Here is a 20,578-nt window from a genome sequence, read left to right as displayed (position 1 = left end):
TTTCGCCATTGTATGTCCATGGCTCCTTTATCAAATGTTAATTGGCCATATATGTTTGGGTTGATTTCTGGAGGCTTTAATCTGTTCCACTGGTCTGTGGCTCTGTTCTTGTGCCAGTACCAAATTGTCTTGATTACTATGGCTTTGTAGTAGAGCTTGAAGTTGGGAGTGAGATCCCCCCTACTTTATTCTTCTTTTTCAGGATTGCTTTGGCTATTCAGGGTCTTTGGTGTTTCCATATGAATTTTTGAATTATTTGTTCCAGTTCATTGAAGAATGTTGCTGGTAATTTGAGAGGGATTGCATCAAATCTGTATATTGCTTTGGGCAGGATGGCCATTTTGACGATATTAATTCTTCCTAGCCATGAGCATGGGATGAGTTGCCATTTGTTAGTGTCCCCTTTAATTTCTCTTAAGAGTTACTTTTAGTTTTCAGGGTATAGGTCTTTCACTTCCTTGGTTAGGTTTATTCCTAGGTATTTTATTCTTTTTGATGCAATTGTGAATGGAATTGTTTTCCTGATTTCTCTTTCTATTGGTTCATTGTTAGTGTATAGGAAAGCCACAGATTTCTGTGTGTTAATTTTGTATCCTGCAACTTTGCTGTATTCTGATATCAGTTCTAGTAGTTTTGGAGTGGAGTCTTTAGGGTTTTTTATGTACAATATCATATCATCTGCAAATAGTGACAGTTTAACTTCTTCTTTACCAGTCTGGATTCCTTGTATTTCTTTGTTTTGTCTGATTGCCGTTGCCCTACTTATTCTTAATAATCTCTGTGGTGGCGTGATTCCAACTAACCACAAATGATGATCCTGTGTAAGTGTTTTCATTTGCAGGGTACAATGATTTCTTGCAGAGGGCTCTGAGTTGCTCGCAGAGTTTATATGGAACCATCTCTGTGTTTTCTTCAAAGAAAGAACAATGTTTGGCCTTGACCCAAACATTCTCCCTGCTGGTTGATTAGCGAATGGAGAACCTGAGTTAACTGCTCTTCCATGGTACTCTTGAGGTACAGGAAAACCCATTAATTGTTTTCTCTGGGAAGGTATTTTAAAACTCCTGAAAAGAGGAAAACCAATCAAGTGACTGGCTACCCTGGAGTATTAGGGAAGGAAGGAGTCCTCTAAGGGCTTATAAAGAGGCTGAGAGCTTCAGGCCTCTCCTACCTGGCCCCCACAAGGCTTGTAGAGTTTTATGTGCAGCCCCCAAATTGCCCAAAAATCAGAGTGGCAGCTTCTAATCAGCTCCTGCAGACACTGTCGGTGCTTGTCTCTCAGAGGCAAATGCATATACACAATTCACAAAGAACAAAGTCGTTGTTAGCAACAAGCATTTGCAGGAAATCTGGATTGTATAAAGGGGAGAGGAAGATTTTCTATCTCTTATGGGAGCACAGAGACATATGGCTGCTGGGGGCTAGCGTGGGAGCAGGATGGGCCTCATTCAATTAATTTATTCTCTGCTAGTAGTTGAAGGTACAGAAATGAGTAAAGCAACTTCCCTTCCAGGAATAATTCACACATAGTACAGGGCTCATAATTTGCCTAAATTTGTATGACAAATGTTATGTGCATGTGGGTACATGCATTTGGTTTTTCCAGGCAGGTAGACATAGACTGCAGAAGGTCTGTGACCCCCCAAAGTAGTAAGAATGATTGTACTTGAGGAATTAGAACCCCACAAATATTTTGTCCTGGGCATCTTTTCATCCAGAAGGGATTATACTTCTGAGAATTAGAATTATTAAGGGCAGGCAGAGTGAATACATGGAGTGGACACACTTTTCCAGGCCTTCTCTTTCTCCACTGCTGAAGGGCATGATAAAAACACTTCCAGACAGATGGAGGCAGGGGCACTGGTGGTAGTGGGAGATTCTATTTCTAAAGACTTCTAGGCTTTTCTATTTTTTCTCTTTTTGGCATTCACATGGATGACTGATAGACGGCTCATCAAAGTCAAAACTTGTTGAAGCTCAGCATAAGCACTTTGAATAGAAAGAGAAGTCTCCATCATAATATTTTAAAACTTTTCTTTTTCCTTATACATCTTCAAGGAAGATGATTGTACAATAAGAATAATGTGTGTGGCAGGGTGTTGATTAGTGAGAAGTGGTCATGGTTTCATGGTTAAGGTCACAGACTCTGGAGCCAGACTGCCTGAGTTGAAGTCCCAGTGCCTTCCATTGGCTGCTACTTAGCCTCGATTTCTTCATCTGTAAAGTGGGAATAAAAACAGGGCTGCTGTGATTTAATGAGGTAACATGGGAAGCCCTTTTAGCAGTACCTGATTCATTGTACATGTTGTCTAGTGTTTGTTAACATTCCTCTTGACGCTTCTCCCTCCAATCCCCTCTTACACACTCCCCCTTCTCCCCATTCAGTGACTAGACTATGAGAAGGGATCATTGACACAGGGATGGGATGTGACAGGAAACTTCAGGAGGAAAAAAAAAATCTCGGTCGTGACCTTAGACTCTGAGGAAATGGAAATAGGACCAACAGAAAAGATTGGTAGGTATTAGGTGAACAGGAGGAAGGCACCCCTAAAACACGCTGGCTAGAAAAGGATGTCATAGCCGGGAGGAGAGGGAATTGAACGGGAGAGTTATGACAGCATACATGCTGGTGGGTCCCTGAAAAAAGAGGCCATGAATGCTGGTTCCCATGTCACATGTTAGGGATGCTGGAACTAATGCCAGACCAGAGCCTGCACCACCCAGCCAACCAGAAAACCCTCACATAAAAGCTCATAGGATCTGAGAACAGAGCGATTGCATGTCCTCTCTTTAGGGTCCTGGAGAAATGGCACTGAGTGTATAATATCGCTTGGCTGATGTGCCTTTAGTCAGCCTGCAATGTTCCCCAGGCCCCACCATATTTTCTTGGTTCCCAGATGTGGCAGACAGGATGGGAATGAGGCCCCCTCAGCAACCAGCAGGTGGACAATGATATTAAACAGGATGGGGCTCCCCAGTGGGGACTGAGATACACTGAAGATGAGGACTGGGTAAACTTCACCCAGACACCATGTAAACTCCAGGCACGCAGATACCACACTAGGGAAAGTGGAGAGGAGAGAGAACAGATTTGGCCACCCTCGGGGGAAAAAAATGGGACTTGAAACCAAAATTAAATTGAGTTATGAAAAAAAGTCAAGATATGTTTTTTCTGCACTTCTGAATTTGCAGCCAGCGAGTCATACCTGCTCTACCTGTTTTCTCCGTGACTCAGACATTGCCCTCATTCAGGGAAAATGAAGTAAGTTTTGGTTGGAAAGATTTAGTTCACCACTGACAACATGCCAGTTACCAGGGTGTCTCACTGCCTATCAAGGTCTTGCAAAGACGAGCAGACTGGGAACTTGGGAGCAGCTGACATGGTGCCGTTGGGGGCATAGCACATCAGGATGGGGACGTGGGGTGTGAGCGTGGGCTGGGGAGCTCTCCAGTGTGAGGATGGGGCAGGGGGACATTGCTCAGATTGCTATGTCTCCAATCAAGGCAGGAGCTATGGTAATCGCCATGCCTGTAATACTGGAATACTGTAATCCTATATGCTTATTCTGTTCCAGCCAGGATTCTCTAAATGAACATTGATTGATGTCTACTATATTCCAGGCAATGTGTTGGATGCTGGGAACATTCCTGGCTGAATAGGACATGGTCTCTGCCCCAGAGTGTCCATTCCAGGCTCACAAAGAGATTCTGCAATGTCGAGTGGGCAGTAGGCAGGCAGGAGCACAAGGTGGGGAGATAGTGTCCAATTTGAGGGCTCCAGAGCAGTTCTTAGAAAAGAGAACTCCTCACAGGGTCTTGGAGGATGAATTGGCGTTTACAAAGCAGACAGAGATGGGTGGAAAAGAAACTTCTGGCAGTGGACACAGTCTGAGCAGACGTGTGCAGGTGAGGAGCAGCAGAGAATTCACAGAAAACAAAGCACACAGCATCTTTGCACGGTCCAGTCAAGTCACTGGGTGGAGACAAGTGGGGTGTCTGGGCAAGTCATAGAGGGCCTTGAAGGTTATGATTAGGAATTTAGCTTTTATTCGGTAGCTGATGGGGAGCTACCACACTGACAGCTTTCCAGCAAGATAGTAGTATAGTTAGGTTTATGTTTTGCAAAGATGCATCTGGCAGCATTTAGGGACAGATAGGAGGGGATACAGTGGGTGGCAAGAATGCTAGTTATGACTGACCACTCGCTGACCAGCTCCAGCAAGTCCCCAGATTGGACCACAAGCTTCGGCGACCCATCCACTCAGTCTTGCTTGTCCAGGGAGGTCCGAAGCAGGTTTCTGACTAAATGGGAAATAGTTTAGGCTGAGGCGTATCTGCACCAAGGGCTGGTACTTAGGCTGGCTTCTAATGACTGGGAAGAACAGCAGACAGCTCTCCTTGGCCTGTCTCCTCTCCGGCACAGCAAGATCTTGCTTCCCCCACATCACTGCCTCCTGAATGTGCTGCTTTGTGGAGTTTATGATCCTAGCCCTTCTGACCATCTCTGTCCAGCTGCACCCTGCCCCGAGTGACAATAATATTCTTGGAATAAGCAAGCTGGCTGCCTCGCCGTCACTGCACTAGCTGGGCAGTGCAATGGAAACAGGCGAATGTCTTTCTGCACCTTCTAGAGCTCCAGCTTCAGCCTGAAAGCAGGGTCTGAAGCTTCAGCCTGCCTTTGGATGACTGAAGATTCTTACTTAGTCGTAACTGCATTTTCATAATTAAGTGTGTCTGGGGGATCCCGGGGGATTGCAGTAACTCGATACCACCTCTCGCTAAATCATTTGGCTGCATTTCTGAAATACTGTTCTCAGTTCCGACTGGCTTCAGTCTGGCTCCCCCAATTCATTATTCATGCCTGTGCCTCGGATTTTCACATCCTTACAGTCATCGGTGGCCCCACGACATGGGCTGGAAATGAAGAAGTGAGAAAAAGTAAGGGGAAATGGGAAATTACAAAGGAAAATCATGCCCTGGGTGGTGGGGGCACACGGCAGTGGGGCAGATCTGCAGGGATGGAAAGGTTAAAAAGGAGTAAGAGGAAACAAAGCCTGGCAGATGAGAGAACAAGGCAGAGAGGAGTGCAGTGCGGCCCTGGAAAAGGAAATTATGTGACATGACTGCAAGATCAAAATGCAGTGCTGACTATTGGTTAAATTAGTTTATCTCTGCCACACAGCTCTGGGCTGCAAAAGAGAAGTCCTAGCTGGGTGTGAACAGGGAAATGAGCTGCTCTGTGGAGGTCCAGGGAAAATTGTAGTTTTGCTGCAGGCCTGTGGTTTTGTTAGGAGCCATGATGCTTCATTTCAACAATAGATCCTGCCCTCTCCTCCCTCAAACCCCACACTCCCTAGGTTTGGGCAGTCCAGCATGTTGCAGTAAGTGCTTCGGCAGATGCAGTTGGAGCTGCAGCTCTAATACTTAGGCACGGGGACCGGTGGGCTGGGCAGGGGAAAGCTGAGCAGACAGAGCTGATCTGGGAGCCCCTGATCTAACAGGAGCAAGCCCAGCAGAGCTGGCCCTGGACGGACCTGGGTCACCTAGCTTCCCACTTCCCCAGCCTGGCTTCACCTACACGCACTGCGAGCCATTAAAAGAAATAACCGTGACTGGGTTCCACCCCTGGAGGTTTAATTTAACTGGCCTGGGGTAAGGCCTTGCATCACTATTTAAAAAAGAAAATCAAACAAGTCTGCTGTGCAGCCAGGCTGCAGACCCCTAACTTGGTCCAAACTAAGCTCCCAAGGTAATGCTTGCCCCACTTTTCACAGCTAAGAAATGCAAGGGTCCCCTAATCTCCCAGGCCAATGCTCGCTCTGTTAGGCTAGAGGGCTCTCAGCATGAGTGCCCTGTTTTGGCTTAACTTCTGACCCTTCCAAGGAAGATGTGACTGAGTAGTTACTCCCTAACGTGTCCATTTGGGGCTTAACCTCCAGAGAGGTTAATTCTAGCCTGCTGAATATTTTCTAACAGTCTGAAGAGAGGTTAGACATGTAAATAATCCCTTAACATGGGAGCACACACACGGAGCATCCCTCAGTCTCACACACACGCACGCAGCCTTCCCTTGTATTTGATAGCAGGTGGCTTCCTTTCTGAAATGTTGTCCCTGCTAACAGTAACAAACATGGAGTGAAAGACTCAAGTGGAGGGAGCTGCGCTGCTAATAGTCCCTTCCTGAAGCGTTCTCTTTGATTCTGGCTGGGGCAGGGCATTTCTTAGCAAGCTTCAGACTTCACAAAAGTGGCATGGTACTACTTCTATCGTAAAAGTAAACACTGATGTGGGGAACTTAGGAAAAAGGATGCATGTTTCTCTTTACAAGAAAAATTCAGTTTATTGATAGTTTGCAGGATTTCAAATATTGAACACACTGTATAGCTTTCTCTTTTTTTAATTTTTTAATTTTGTGACTTTCTGTCTCAAGTTTCTATTTTTATTTTGGTATCATTAATCTACAATTATATGAAGAACATTATGTTTACTAGGCTCCCCCCTCCACCAAGTCCCCCCCACAAACCCCATTACAGTCACTGTCTATCAGCATAGTAAGATGCTGTAGAATCACTACTTGTCTTCTCTGTGTTGCACAGCCCTTCCTGTCCACCCCCCCCAACATTACACATGCTAATCGTAATGCCCTCTTTCTTTTTCCCGCCCTTATCCCTCCCTCCCCACCCCTTCTGCCCAGTCCCTTTCCCTTTGGTAACTGTTAGTCCATTCTTGGGTTCTGTGATTCTGCTGCTGTTTTGTTCCTTCAGTTTTTCTTTACTCTTATACTCCACATATGAGTGAAATCATTTGGTGTTTGTCTCTCTCTGCCTGGCTTATTTCACTGAGCATAATACCCTCTAGCTCCATCCATGTTGTTGCAAATGGTAGAATTTGTTTTCTAATTATGGCTGAATAATATTCCATTGTGTATATGTACCGCATCTTCTTTATCCATTCATCTACTGATGGACATTTAGGTTGCTTCCATTTCTTGGCTATTGTAAATAGCGCTGCGATAAACATAGAGGTGCATCTGTCTTTTTCAAACTGGGCTGCTGCATTCTTAGGGCAAATTCCTAGAAGTGGAATTCCTGGGTCAAATGGTATTTCTATTTTGAGCATTTTGAGGAATCTCCATACTGATTTCCACAATGGTTGAACTAGTTTACATTCCCACCAGCAGTGTGGGAGGGTTCCCCTTTCTCCACAACCTCGCCAACATTTGTTGTTGTTTGTCTTTTGGATGTTGGCGATCCTAACTGGTGTGAGGTGATATCTCATTATGGTTTTAATTTAGCTTTCTCTTTTTAATGTCAAACTTCAAATGGCTTTTTTCTTCTCTCCTTTTACATGTTTTTTAATAAATAGGATAGCTTTGCAGCCTAATAATAGTCAGGATGAATATCCTCTGATAAATTATAAATAAATACTATTATATATAAATATATATTATAGTTATAATAAGTGAATTTATATTTGAATATTATATGAGCGAATTACATTTATAATAAGTAATTTGATTTTATACAAGGATGCATTCCATCTTGAAAGGTCTTTTGGTCACATTTAAGTGACAGAGGAAAAGATAACAAATGAAATAGCTTACCAGGAAAATAGAACATTTTCAGATATTTGTTTTAATTCACTCCTAAATCCAACTGAATATGATGTAGAGTAATGGTTTTTATAACAGAGAATTGGGCAATCCCCCTCCCCTGTGGAATGTTTCCAGCTACATCCTAAGCCTCAGATGATAGCGATGGATGATAAAAATAGCATCTCATTACACACCTGTTAGGCGGCAGCATTCACTCCTGGAAGAAATCTCTCCCCTAAATATTCCAGTGGGAGGCTTCATTTGCACATACCATGGAAGTCATATTCATGTGTGCTCCATTTAGGCCTTGTTATGTTTACAAATCTTTTGTTGAATGAGAAGTCAATGATCAGAGGAACTATAGATGCAGAAGTACACAAAAAATAGAGTGCATCATCCATGACAATAAATGCCAGCCTATATGTACAGTATTTCGGAGTTGAAAACAGTGACAAGCATCGAGCTAACTTGTGCAGTTACATGAGGGTAAAATTTGCAAATATTTATCTTAAAAGGGGATGCTGGAAAGTTAAATTGTCTAAAAACAGACACCTGGTGGGCACATTATTGAGATTTTTATGGGTTCAGTGGGCAGTTTCAATACTCTCTCAGTTTTCCAGGTAGAAATCTTTCCCAAGTTCTGTGAGAAAAAAGAGCTAAATCTCACACATGGCAGACCTCCAGGGGACCTCAGGGTCAGTGCAAGAGATGAGACATTACCTGCAGGCGGAACAGGTAATGTTATATAAAGGTGTGCCTCATGTCTCATCACTATGCATTTTTATCATTATAACCACTGTCATTTAGAAGTTTGAAACTTAAGAAAAAAAATTTTTTTTTTTTACGATAGTCTACCTTGTAGAAGCTAGGAACTATTGGCATAAATTTTGGGCTTTGATGACCCATTTGTGTTTTTTCATGTATTCCCAAAGTTGTTTTCTAAGGAATGTCTTGGTTCTCCTTTGTATGGGACTTTCTCTCTCTTTTTGGTGGAGGGGACACCTATGCAGATATAATTCCTTATTGTGCCCCTTAATTTTCATAAAATAATGCAAGGCCCCGTGAACCTTAATCAACAATGTTGAGTTTCTGCTTTTCAGTTTCTCACCCCAAAGTCTAAATCTGCATGTTTTCTCATCTGCTGAGATTTACTGGACCGTCCTACTTGAAACACCCAAGCTCAGAGGTGAGCAGATGATCCAGACCCTGCCAGTTATACTCCTTCATCGTTTTAGATCCAGTGATTGTCCCAGCAGGTCGGGACATGACCCACACTGGCCCAATTTAGACCTCATCTATGGGTTTTCTAAATTTGAAATGGGGAATTTTTTTTCTCTCTCTCATTGTGCCTCTTGGACCCTGAAGTGCCTGGAATGGTGCCTGGCACATACTGAGTGTCTCTTCTTATTATTGTTATCAGGCTCCCCCTTCAGAGTGGCTAGTGGCCTTAGCCCTATCCACGTGAAATAGCCTGAAAGAATGAGGGAAAATGAAACCAAAAGCTAAGATGAGAGGTGAAGAAAAGTTTCATTCATGTGAAACATCCTTATTATGGTCTGATTCTGTGAGCCAATACATCCTTTTTAAATTTAATCTCAATCTGAGTTTCTGCCATTATAATAAAAAGTTCTAACAATAAAAGTACTATGATTTTTTTTTTTTGCCAAATGCCTAGAAGTTTGGAATAAAAAAGGCTAAAGAATGATGCAGGAGTCCGTAGGATGGCCTCAGGGACTAAGGCAGAAAACACAGGGCGACAGGTTTGTAGATAAAGAGTTTTATTTTGGACATATTGAGTTTGAGGATCTTTGTATTTTTCCATGTGGAGCTGTCCTTTAGGAGTTTGGAAATCTGAATAGAAAACTCAGAAGAGTGTTCAGAGATAGGAACATAGATACGTGAGTCAACAGAACAGACTGTAGTAAAGTCCAGGGCACTAGATGAGGTCTTGAGTGAGACTGGACAAGGCAGAGGAGGAGAAACAAACAGGTGATAATGGAGAAAAAAGAAGAGAAACAGGAGGTGATGTGGCCCAGGGAGAGCAGGACAAGGAGAGTCAGGATCCACAGCATGAAAGAGCTCAAAAGAAGGTAATTCTATTGACACTCTTAAATGTTGCAGAGAGACTGGGATGGGCAAGAACCTAGAAAAGCCATTCAAGTTGACAAGGAGTTAATTGGCCGCCCCTGAGAGAAGAGCTCGGGTTAGCAGGAGCCAATCCCAGACTGTACAGGGCTGAGGAACAGGTGCAAGCAAGGGATGAGAAAAGCAGGGTGGGGGGGCAGCAAAAGGAGGGCAAGGGGTGGACACCTCATAATTTCGGTGGAATCAGGTCACCTCTTTTGTTTCCTTAAAAGCGGTTGTGATTTAAGAATATTTGTATGTTGAAGAGAAATCAAAAAGCAGAAAAAAATAAAGTCAAGTGGGTAATGACGGGAGAAGCAAGTTAGAAGAGGAAGTACCAAAAGATAAAGGAGGAAGCCTCAGAGAGGAGGAAATGTATTTCCTTATTTAAGAGAAGAAGGTGAGAGAAAAATGACGATGGTGATGTCGGGGATATTCCATGCAGAAGAGTGAACGCTGGCTGCCATTTCTCAGATGGTGTTGAACTCAAGAAGCTGGACCACAAGGTCGTGGGCTCCATGATGGGTGGGTGAGTGACTTAAGTGTGGACAGAATTTAGAACTTATGGGAAATACCAAGTTGATTATAATAATTTTGCAGCAGCACTGAGGTTAGAAAGAACAAATTGGCAGTGGATTCAGTCAAGTGCTGCTGGCCGCCCAAGATAAAGAATGGCAAAACCTGAAGCTGCGTTTGCTCAGTCCAGTGGAAAGTCAAGGAAGGAGGAAATTAGGGAGCTGGTGTCACTGAGTTAACGGATGACGTTTGTCTCACTTATTAGCTTGTCTTCCTGTGGGTGCCGTGGAGCACAGTACCCAGCACTTAAGGGATGTGCAGTAGGGATTTATTTCATGAAATAAAAGGCCTTTCTTATGTTTTACGATGTACTCTTTCATCTAGTTTCAGCTCTGAAACACAGGAATTGCTTTCTTCTTCACATTTATCCTAGAGGTTTGATTTTTATAAAACAAGATGTTTTGGGAATCATCCTGGCGGAGAGATAGGGTAGTGATGGACATGGAAAAATGTGAAGTAGAAATGCAAGAGAAATAAATTAATGTATTGTGTCAGCATTGAGAGGAAGGAACTCAGGATGTCTAATGCGAGCGTGTGTGCGTGCATGCGTGCATGTGTGTGCGTGTGTTCTAAGCACAAGTGCTGAGGGTTTGAGATGAGGGAGTGCATGAGTCATACAGAAAGGATTTATGAAGAAATAGATGGTGAGCAAGATCTAGGCAGTATGTAGAATGACTCACTGTCCCATTTTGCACAGGATGGAAGTAGATGTGGGACTTTGAGTGTTAAAATGTTAAAGTTCCAGAGAGGTCAGGATGATTAGTTATCCTAATATGTGCAAGAAACATGGGCAAATATGGTCAATATTTGTTTCTCCTGGAGACTTTGTGGAAGGCAGCACCCTAGGAAATCCCCTGAAAAGGAACACTTAATTTATATTGGCAGACTAAAAACTATTAACTCCTGCAACTGTGTGCATTTCTAAATGGAGCTTCTTGAAAGATTTCTAAAACTTTCAAGCAATTGATCTGAAGCTAAAAGTGTAAGCCTAGCCTTTCTGATGGCTTAGATATACTATCCTATTGTCCCATTTAAAAATAACATTTTTATTAGGACACATAAGTGTGGGTCCTAAGGCCTTTCACCAGCTTTCTGATTAGAATAGACTGATTCTCTTTTCCTCTCTACCCTCCCCAGCTGAAGAAACAGTGGTGAGGACCATCCATTGTCTCCAAAACTAAATACTATACCGGGTAAGATGTTTCAAAGGCCACAGAATACATGAGCCAGATGGGGCCTTATTTACATTTATCCCAGCTTCAGTGCTGATCTGAACCAAAGACTGAATAAAATTTATATATGTATCAAAACACTATAGGCAAAATCTGACAGAGACACACATATGACAGAAATACAATTGTCTTTAATTTGGAAACTCACAGATCCTAAGGGCCTGGAATGAATGGAGCCTCCTCTGGGATTTTCCTGAACATTAGTTGGTGAATTCAATAATGTTAACAATTCGATGGTGGCTGTGGTAGGTGAATGCTGGGGAGACAAGTGAATTCAGAACTTCTCTTGGGGGTACAGAACCTGCAGAGGACAGTTGAGGAAGTAGTGGTGGGAAACACAAACACGAAAGTTTTGAGCAAAGGAAATGCTCAGCATTCTGAGTCGACTGATACTCTCATACATTATACAGCATTTACACAAATGGTATGAATGACTAAATGCTTCATTCAAACTCTTGCTCCAAATCAGTAGACCCCATGCTTGGCTGCACATTGAAATTACCTGGGGAACCATAAAAAAGCTGGTGCCTGGGTCCAATCCAGAGATTCTGATTTAATTACTCTGTGTGGTAGACTTGGCACTGAGCTGCTTCTGTGCAGCCAAGACTGATAGCCACTGTGCTATCAATCAGGAAATCAGGAAAAATGGCCCAAGTCCTCAGTTCTCGAATTGTTTGTGTCTACGAACTGCCTGGAGAGCTTGGTAAACAATTTCCTGGAGCCTGTTCTCGGATGTTCCGATTCAGCAGGTCAGGGTGGGACCGGAGATTCTGCATTTTTAACAGGCTCCTGGCTCCTGCTGGTGCCAGGACCATGCTGTGAAGACCAGGAGCCCGGGTGAATTCTGCGTTCACGTGTCCTGAGACAACGAAGCCATTCAGCTTTTGTTGTGCATCCCCCAGAGCCGATAGGGCTCTGTGGACCCCCCGGCATGTGCCTGGAGGACACATCTGGTGTAACTTGTCCCATTCCCTTGGGCTGATGGGGGCCAGCCTTTCCTGTTCCAGCCCAGAAGGATAAGGGCTTTATTCTCCGCTGCTCTTGTTAATTTGTTGGAAGCCATTTAATTATCACTGTGGATGGCCAGTCATCCCGGGGACATGGTGTCCTGGACATGTGCCAGTCAGCTGCATGGAGCCCCTCAGACCTACTGGCACAGAAATTAGCCGGGGCAGCCTCTCTCCCTGCACCCCTCCATTCCAAGTGGGGGCCCCTCTCTGTGCTCCGGCCTTGCCCCAGTGCAGCAAACAGGGCCCACGGTGCCTTTGGAGTCCAGGCCGGGATGAGGCCCACTGCGCTCCGGGGCACAGTGGTGCAAGGCCCCTTAGGCCCGAAGTCATTTTCCGCGGTTTTATTGCCACAGAAGCAGAGGATCCTCCTCTGGAAAGTCGGTGCATGCCTAGCTCTACGTCACAATGCTGCGTCACCAGCGTGCTACGTCACAATGCTGCGTCATCCTCGGCCCGTGAAGGCAGTTCATACTCTCACGGCACCGCAAGAAGCAGGCTGAGTCCAGAGCAATAAGGTATTTGGAGAGAGAAACAGACCATGTTCACATGGCTTCTCTTACTGCATATTATTACGTTTGTTCTACTTTACTATTAGTTTTTGTTGTTCATCTCTTACTGTGCCTAAATTATAAATTAAACTGTATCGTATGTATGTATAGAAAACAACAGTATGTACAGGGTGTGGTACTCTGCAGTTTCAGGCATCCACTGGGGGTCTTAGGACGTGACCCCCTCCCATAGAGGGGGACTGCTGTAATGGTAATAAACCGTAGCTACCATCTGTGAGGCACTTCTGCTTCCTCTGCCAGACAGTGTGCTGGCACGTCACACACCTTATTTAATGTAACCCTCACGTCAGCCTTGAAAGATGAGAATTCTTATGCCCATTTTATAGATGAGGAAACTGAGGCTCAGAATAGTGAAATCCCTAAACCCTTAGAGTTAAGGAAGGGAGACGGGATGTGTGGCTGTGTCTGGCTCCAAAGGCCGTGCTTTACCACCATACCTTTCTGCCTCCCTTGCTACAGGTGGAAAAGTGTGGTGGGAAGAGCACTGGCACCCAGCTGGGAAATGGCCTGGCTTCCATTCCCAGGGGCAGCTGAGTGACCAGCAGCCCTGGACAGGTTGCTGCCCTCCCCCTCCCCACACAACCAGTGCCTCAGTCCTCAGATCTTTATTTATGAAATGAGGGGGTTTGATCAGATTGCTAAGTTCCGTTTCCACTCCTGTTCTCTCTGCCACTGAGGCAGCCGTGTTCCCTTGCATGGGACTCTGCCCTGCCTGGTGACCACATCGTGTGTTCTGCACACCCGTTTCCAGGGAGAGCCCATTCCGAAAGTCCAGGGTGGGTTATTGTGGCGCCACTCAGCCATGGTAGCTGTAGGTTATGTCAGCCTCTCTCAAAGCCTCTTGATGACAGTTAATAACCCAGTTGTAAAATGTGCTACCTGTGGTAAAACTTGGCGTTCAGTTATCTGGGATGGTACTGGAGGAAAGCTGCTCACCTAAAACCTAAGGGAGAGGTGGATGGAAATCAGACACACTGCAGTGCGTGCCCCCCTTGCCTGTCAGCCCAAGAGGAGCAGCCTCGGGGTGCCCTCCCAGAGGGGGCCAGGGATATGGTGGCACATTCTGGCGTGCTGGGCTCAGCTCCCTGCCACCCCTCCTCCAGGTCCAAGAGGTTGTTCTTACAGATTTTTTTAATGATCATTACCAATATTACGACTTACTTCTACTAATAGGATACAGAATGATGTGCTACTTTCTTCCCCCAAAAATGACATTAGGAACTTTAAATTGGAGTTGACTCTTCTGTTCAAATGGGCCCCACTTCTCATCAATGTGAGAGACACAATTGGCAAAATACAGAGCAGTGAGGGGATGGATGCTAGGAAGCCTGCTTTCTAAATAGTCAAGTCATATAATGATTTCTTTTTTCCTATTGACTATTTATATATTTATGTTTTAAATTGTAGCCAAGTACCATAACATAAAACTTTCAGTCTGAACCATTGTTTAGTGTCTGGTTCAGTGGCATTAGGTACATTCACATTGTTGTTACCATCACCATCGTCCATCCACAAGACATCTTTATATCTATAAAGATTTGTCAGCAATGTTTGCAGAGCACTAAAAATAGCATCGCAAAAAACAATAGTAGTTTGAATTTGTAAACCTTCTGTGTAGGAGGAATTTAAGGCATTTCACAAACATTATCTTATCTGTCTTCTCAGTGACCTTATATAGAAGCAGAGAGAATGGGAGAGTGGGCTGATCACACAGAAGGGAGGAAAAAGAGAGGGAAATGCAATTTGCTCAGTTTCACAATGACCCGCAGAGGCTCAGTGAATCACCTGATGTCTGACATCTCAGAACTCAGATACTTGACTTTTCGGTTCAGTTTTCTAAGATTGTGGTTGGGGCGTCAACCAGAAGGGAAGAACATGTCTCTAGGGTTTCAGGACAGTGGGGGCTCGCAGTGCCTTGGGAGGAGGTTTTCTTCAGGGATGCATTGCTAGGCTGGGCGCGTCCTTCTGGGGGTGGGGCTTGGGGAGGGCAGGCATGCTTTGGCAGAGGCGCCGGGGGTGCATTACTGTCTCTTAGGTTCTGCTGGTCTCTGGTGGGCAGCAGCTCATAGGGAGCTTTGGGTAGAAAAAACTTACTTGGTTATAAGGCCTTGAGAAGAGCAGTCACAAGTGTGAAAAGTTTTACGGCCTGAGAATTAAAGCTATACAGCTTCAGTTGTGCGTGCGTGTGTGTGCAGGTGTGTGTGAGAGAACCAGACTGAGCAAGCCATGTGGGATTCAGATAAAAAATATACGTAAGAACAAGTGTGTGATTTTTTTCTGGCTGTATATGAAGGATCAAATGGAGAAGTTAATCATCAAAGTCAAATGCATTTATTTTTTTCAACTTTCTAAGTCTTTTACAAAAAGTGATATTCCTTGTTGAAGAAGAAAATTGTAGTCCTGTAAAGGTGTGTTTCAGTTAGATTCATCCTTTTGGCGACTAGAATGTTTCCAGGAATAAGAACATGTCACTGTTCCCGGTGCAAAATTTAAATCCAGGGAACAATCATGTATAAACTGTGATTAAGAGACAGAAATGAACCTAAGAAACTACGTGGCAACTAGAGCAAAGCAAATAGCATACTGTCATTCAGCGTGGAACATACTTTTCAAAATATGCTGGGGGGAAAGAGGCTGCTTCTTAGTGAACAGAGTGTAAAGAGAATTGGTCTGGGGGTCTCCACTGAAGCCCTTACATATTTAATTGGTTTCTCACTGAAAGCAAATAGAAGCACACAATAAATACTAGCTTTGTTATTGTTGGTTTCTAAGTTGGCCACATTCTGGTGGGTCTAAAGGGAGGCCCAGAGTAGTGGGCTTCACAGTCTTTACTCTGTTTATTAAGAACCTGCTTTGAAACTGGTACTGTGTTAGGAACTGTGGGACGGGCTTTCAGTCTTGGCCTTGGCTGAGTTTATAGACTAACAGGAGACAGATGTGTAAATGTATCAGTGCAACTGAATATCTTTGGTGCTGTGAAAAAGTGTGTGAAAAAGTGCTGTGAAAAAAGTGGTTGGTCAAAAGATGCAAAGTTCCGGTTATAAAACAAGTAAGTCCTGGGGATGTAATATAGTATGGAAACTATAGTTAACAATGTCTATTGTATATTTAAAAGTTGCCAAGACAGGTCTTAAAAGCTCTCAAGACAAGAAAAAAAATTGCTCAACTGTCTATGGTGATGGATGTTAACTAGACTTAATTATGGTGATTGTTTTGCAATATGTACAAGTACCAAATCACGTTGTATACCTGAAACTAATATAATGTTATGTGTCGATTATATTTATTTTAAAAAAGTGTGTGCAGGAAGTATGATGAAGAAATTGGTTAACTTATTTGGATGGTGTATAAGGAACCAGGGAGAACTTTTGGAAGCGAGGACATCTGAGCTGTGTTTTAAAAAAAAAAAATTGGAATTCTCCAGTCAGGAGGCATTTGGGAGGATAGGTTAAAAGCACCGAAGGGAGAGGGGAGCAGCTGAGTGAAGGTTCAGGCTCCCTATACAATCTCTACAAAATTACCAAACAGAATGGGTCACTGCAGTCTGTACTGGCCGAAGGGAGCTGGCATCAGATCCTTAGAAGAGAAGAGGAAGGACAAATTGAATAATGGGAGAAAGGAGAATGATGGAAAGAAAAAGTAAATGAGAAGAGTTGAATGGGAAAAGAATCAAGACAAGTAGAAAGATTTAAATAAAATTGTATGGTAAATCCCAAACGAAGAACTACCAAGTGGTCAGAATTAGGCCTCTTATGGGATGAATAGACAGGTCTTTCCTGCTTAAAGCTAGGGACAATGTGGCCCACATCAGACGGAAATCCTAAACAGAAGTGGGATAAGGTGGGTGCCATCTAGGTGGCATAGTCTTTGAAGACCAGAAGCCATCATTTTCTGTTTATCAGATGCAGTCTGGTCCCAATGCCTGGTGGAGCTGCACCCTGCAAAGGCGGGAGGCCCCCATAGCTCCAAGGGGCTGCCTTTACCCTGTGCCCATAAACCACCCCCACGTCCTACCCGTGGGTGGGTATGACAGAGGGGGCCGGGTGGCCCTGATGCAGAAAGCCCCACTGGAATGTGGTTGCCCCTGGGAGACCAGTTGCCTGTGACCACTTCCCCTTATCAAGTCTGTCACAGCAGTTTGTTCTAGGACATAAAACCACAGAACCACAGAACTTCAGTGTGAGAAAAGAACGTGAGCATCTCCTCTAATTTAATGGCTTTCAAACTGTTTTGATCATCTGCCCTAAGCCATAAAAATAATTTGAGCATGTAGCCTCAATTTATGTAAATTTGTTCATTTTAAAATGTCATACTTATACTTCTATACTAGTATATTTATTTTAAAGCATATACAAAAATTATGCTTAAATGTAAATAAATAAAAGTTATAATATTTTCTTCTTTTATCCTAATGAATTGTTTTTGTCCCCGCTGGGCAACATGAAATCTGTTTTGAAGACAATTCATCAAATTCAACCAGATGTGTTCATCTTCTCTTTTTAACTCTCTTCCAAAAGGAAATAGAACTTTTTCTTGAACACCTAGAGGGACACCATTTAGTTTTTGGAAACTTTTAGGCGTTTTCTGGTTACCATGTCCCAGATGGCCAAGGGAGAGGCTTCCGTACAGAATCCCACCGGGAGTTTGGGCCAGAACGGAACACCTCTCCGGGCGTGCAGAGGGCAGGAGCCTGGCTCCGCATTTGGCTCTGCCTTGTTCTCGCCACAGTCTAAGAGCCAGAGCTGTGAAGACAGCAGGAAGGGCCTCTAGCTGCCACTGTAAATATTATCGTTGCCTCTGGTATGCAGAAAAGCAAGAGGAACAGCATTTGCCGCGTCCAGGTGGCAGACAGACAAAATGAGGGGAGGGGAGGAGGAGCTGGAGGGGTGTCTGGGAAGAAAGAGATCAATAAAACCTTCCTGGTGTGCAATATTTACCATAAACAGCCAGGGTTGTTTGGGGTGGAGAAAACAGTCCACACAGATCAGTCCTTTCTCAGTGACTGCGAGCAGGTGTTCCAGAGGGAGGGATGAAGATGGCAGGCCTGGCGGGGTCCGTGGTCAGACTGACTGCAGCCGAGTCACTGAAGGTGGCTGGCATGGCCTGGCCCGCTGCCACAGCACACCGGGCCCCCTGCCCCTTTTTAAACACACATTTCAAGATCCTCCATTAACGCAGCAGCATGTACATACTTTCAGATGATGGACTAGTTCTTCAGTTCTTTAGCAGTTTTTCCAAAGCACACAAATACCAGTGGCAGAGCTGTTTGGGGCCCAGCCACCCTTAACTGACGAAGAGTGCAGACAGGCCCGGATGGGGGAAAACGCCGGCATAGCCGACTACAGCTCAGGATGCTCAGAGGACCAACAGGAAATGCCGGTCCGCGCAGCTCTTTGGGAAAGCATTCGAGAGAGACTTTCTTAACAATTAAGCTTGTGGGGATGGAGGCTATTTCTGGCAATTTGAGATGAACTTTCTCCCTCTTTACCCCTCTCTTCCTCCAACTCCTTTCAAATGACAGATGAAGCTGGATCATGAGGCTACCTTTAAAATTACTGTGACTTTTAGTTTGATTTTTTACTGTTTGATAATGAAAGAATGATATTCTTTTTGAGGTGAGTGCCCTGTGTAGAAAGCTGCTCTGAGTTTGGGGGAAAGACAGTCTTCAGGGTCCAGAGAAGAGGATAAAACTCAGGAAAAGCAATCTGGTTTTTAGGCTGTGGTAACGGCCATTTTTGCTTGCCTAGAAAGGCTTTTCCTAACTCCTCCATTCCCAAGACATGCCCTGCCGCCCTGGCTGCAGGCGTTAAGTGTGTGTTCCAGGTCGCCGATCATATCCCATCTTCCTGACAACAGTGACCGGCCCAAGGATTGGACCCATGACCCTAACAGGGTCTTGCTAAGGACTTATACATAAATGTGAAGTACACTTTCCTGGTTGCTAAGTGGGGAGGTATGGATTTGAGACATCATGTTATTTCCTGCTGCATGGAGAATTAGAATGAAGCCAAGAGACAGGCAGAGAGGAAAGCTGGATGGATGCACAGGGAGGGACAGAGTGCTGGTAGCTTGGAATAACTCTCCTTGCAGAGTAGAATCCCTCCGTGAGTCCTTTTATCTCTGCCTGTGAAATAGAACCAGATGCTGATGCCCTGATGACTCATCTACACCAGACAACCTTAATCCAACCAGCGCAGTATCTCCCCTAGAAAGTCGCAGTGACCTCTCACCTGTTCTCCTGCTCCCACTTTGCCTCTGCAGGCCATCTGCCCTACAGCAAAGAGGGCATTTGGTTGGTTGCTTGCACGAAGTTTTGAAACCTTACTTAGATCCCGTCACTCGTCTGCTCAAGCCCTCCAAGGGAGTCTCACGTCCCTCGGAGTAAGGCCAAAGTCGTCCATGCTTTCCTCCAACCTGCCGGTCTCCCCACGGCTCCGGAGCAGTTCTGGGCCCTCTGACATGGCTGTTGTTTTCTTTGCACACTATGTACTTATCGCTCCTTTTTTTTTTTCTTCTTTAGGTTTTGAGAGAAATCAGTGCTTTTATTAGCAAATGGGCTACGTGAGGGGTATGAAGTGGGAGGCGTAGGTGGCCCTGATGCCGGGCCAGCTGTGCTTCACCAGCTTGTAGGGGTTGGAGAACTCGCCTGCCCGGGTAGTGGCCCATCATCTCAGGCTTGATTTCCACCTGGTTGAAGGTCTTGCTCTCTCTGTTTTTATTGTGGTTTTCATTGTAACCCGCATGTCGGGGGGACCCAGAACATAGGGAGCACCGTAAAGTCTAGACCTGGTCTCCAGGGCGCTGGTTCCTTCTGTCTTGCCTTCATCCTGCCGGCTTTCCCAGAGGCCCTCCCGGCTACTTGAGCTTACAAACTCCTTTATATGCTTCAGCTAGTTTGAATTGTGTTGGAGTGATGCTGTTTTTAAACATGGAAATTTGGAGCAGAGCTGTGAATCTCTATAAAGATGACATAAATTGATTTTCTCCCAAGTTTTGATATTGGTTCAACCTAAGGGCTCTAAAGATGCCAATAGTTTCACCTCCAAAAAACTTAGAGCTTATTAATTTTATTCATATTTTTATGCTTAAATTGTGTGCTCTTAAAATTTTGCTACATGCTTAAGCCTGAGTCTTACTGTGTTTTACAGTCAACTTTCACCTATGGGAATTTATGTCTGAAATCAAACTTAATTCAGTGAACAAATCAAGTTCCATTTGGAAAACTGTGTATAGTTAACTTCCAGATGGGTAACCCTTTTGTAAAATTAGAATCACTGTGGTGTTAATGTTCCATTTCTCTATCATCTGGATGGTACAGAGCTCAAATGGGGTGACTGACAATGAAACATTCAGAAATCATCTATTTTTCTAGCAATAGTTTTATTCCCTATTGCTGCTTCTGGGCTGTAGACCACTGGCTTTCCTTTACTGTAATTTAGAATTACCTGAGTAGCTTTTCAAACTCCCTATACC

At 44.3% G+C, this 20,578-nt stretch overlaps 1 long non-coding RNA gene across 1 annotated transcript in view; it reads left to right on the top strand.

The window, feature by feature from the left end:
• Positions 1-12,979: 12,979 nt before the first annotated feature.
• Positions 12,980-20,578, top strand: part of LOC140845225 (uncharacterized) — a 63,657-nt gene continuing 56,058 nt past the window's right edge. Inside the window, exon 1 of the long non-coding RNA XR_012123999.1 lies at positions 12,980-13,051. This is a non-coding gene — a long non-coding RNA (uncharacterized lncRNA). The remainder of the gene's footprint in view (positions 13,052-20,578) is intronic.

This window comes from Manis javanica, chromosome 12 (assembly GCF_040802235.1).
Source record: "Manis javanica isolate MJ-LG chromosome 12, MJ_LKY, whole genome shotgun sequence".
Classification (NCBI taxonomy): domain Eukaryota; kingdom Metazoa; phylum Chordata; class Mammalia; order Pholidota; family Manidae; genus Manis; species Manis javanica.
Note: the sequence above shows the minus strand (reverse complement) of the source record. Positions and strands in the feature narration are given on the sequence as shown.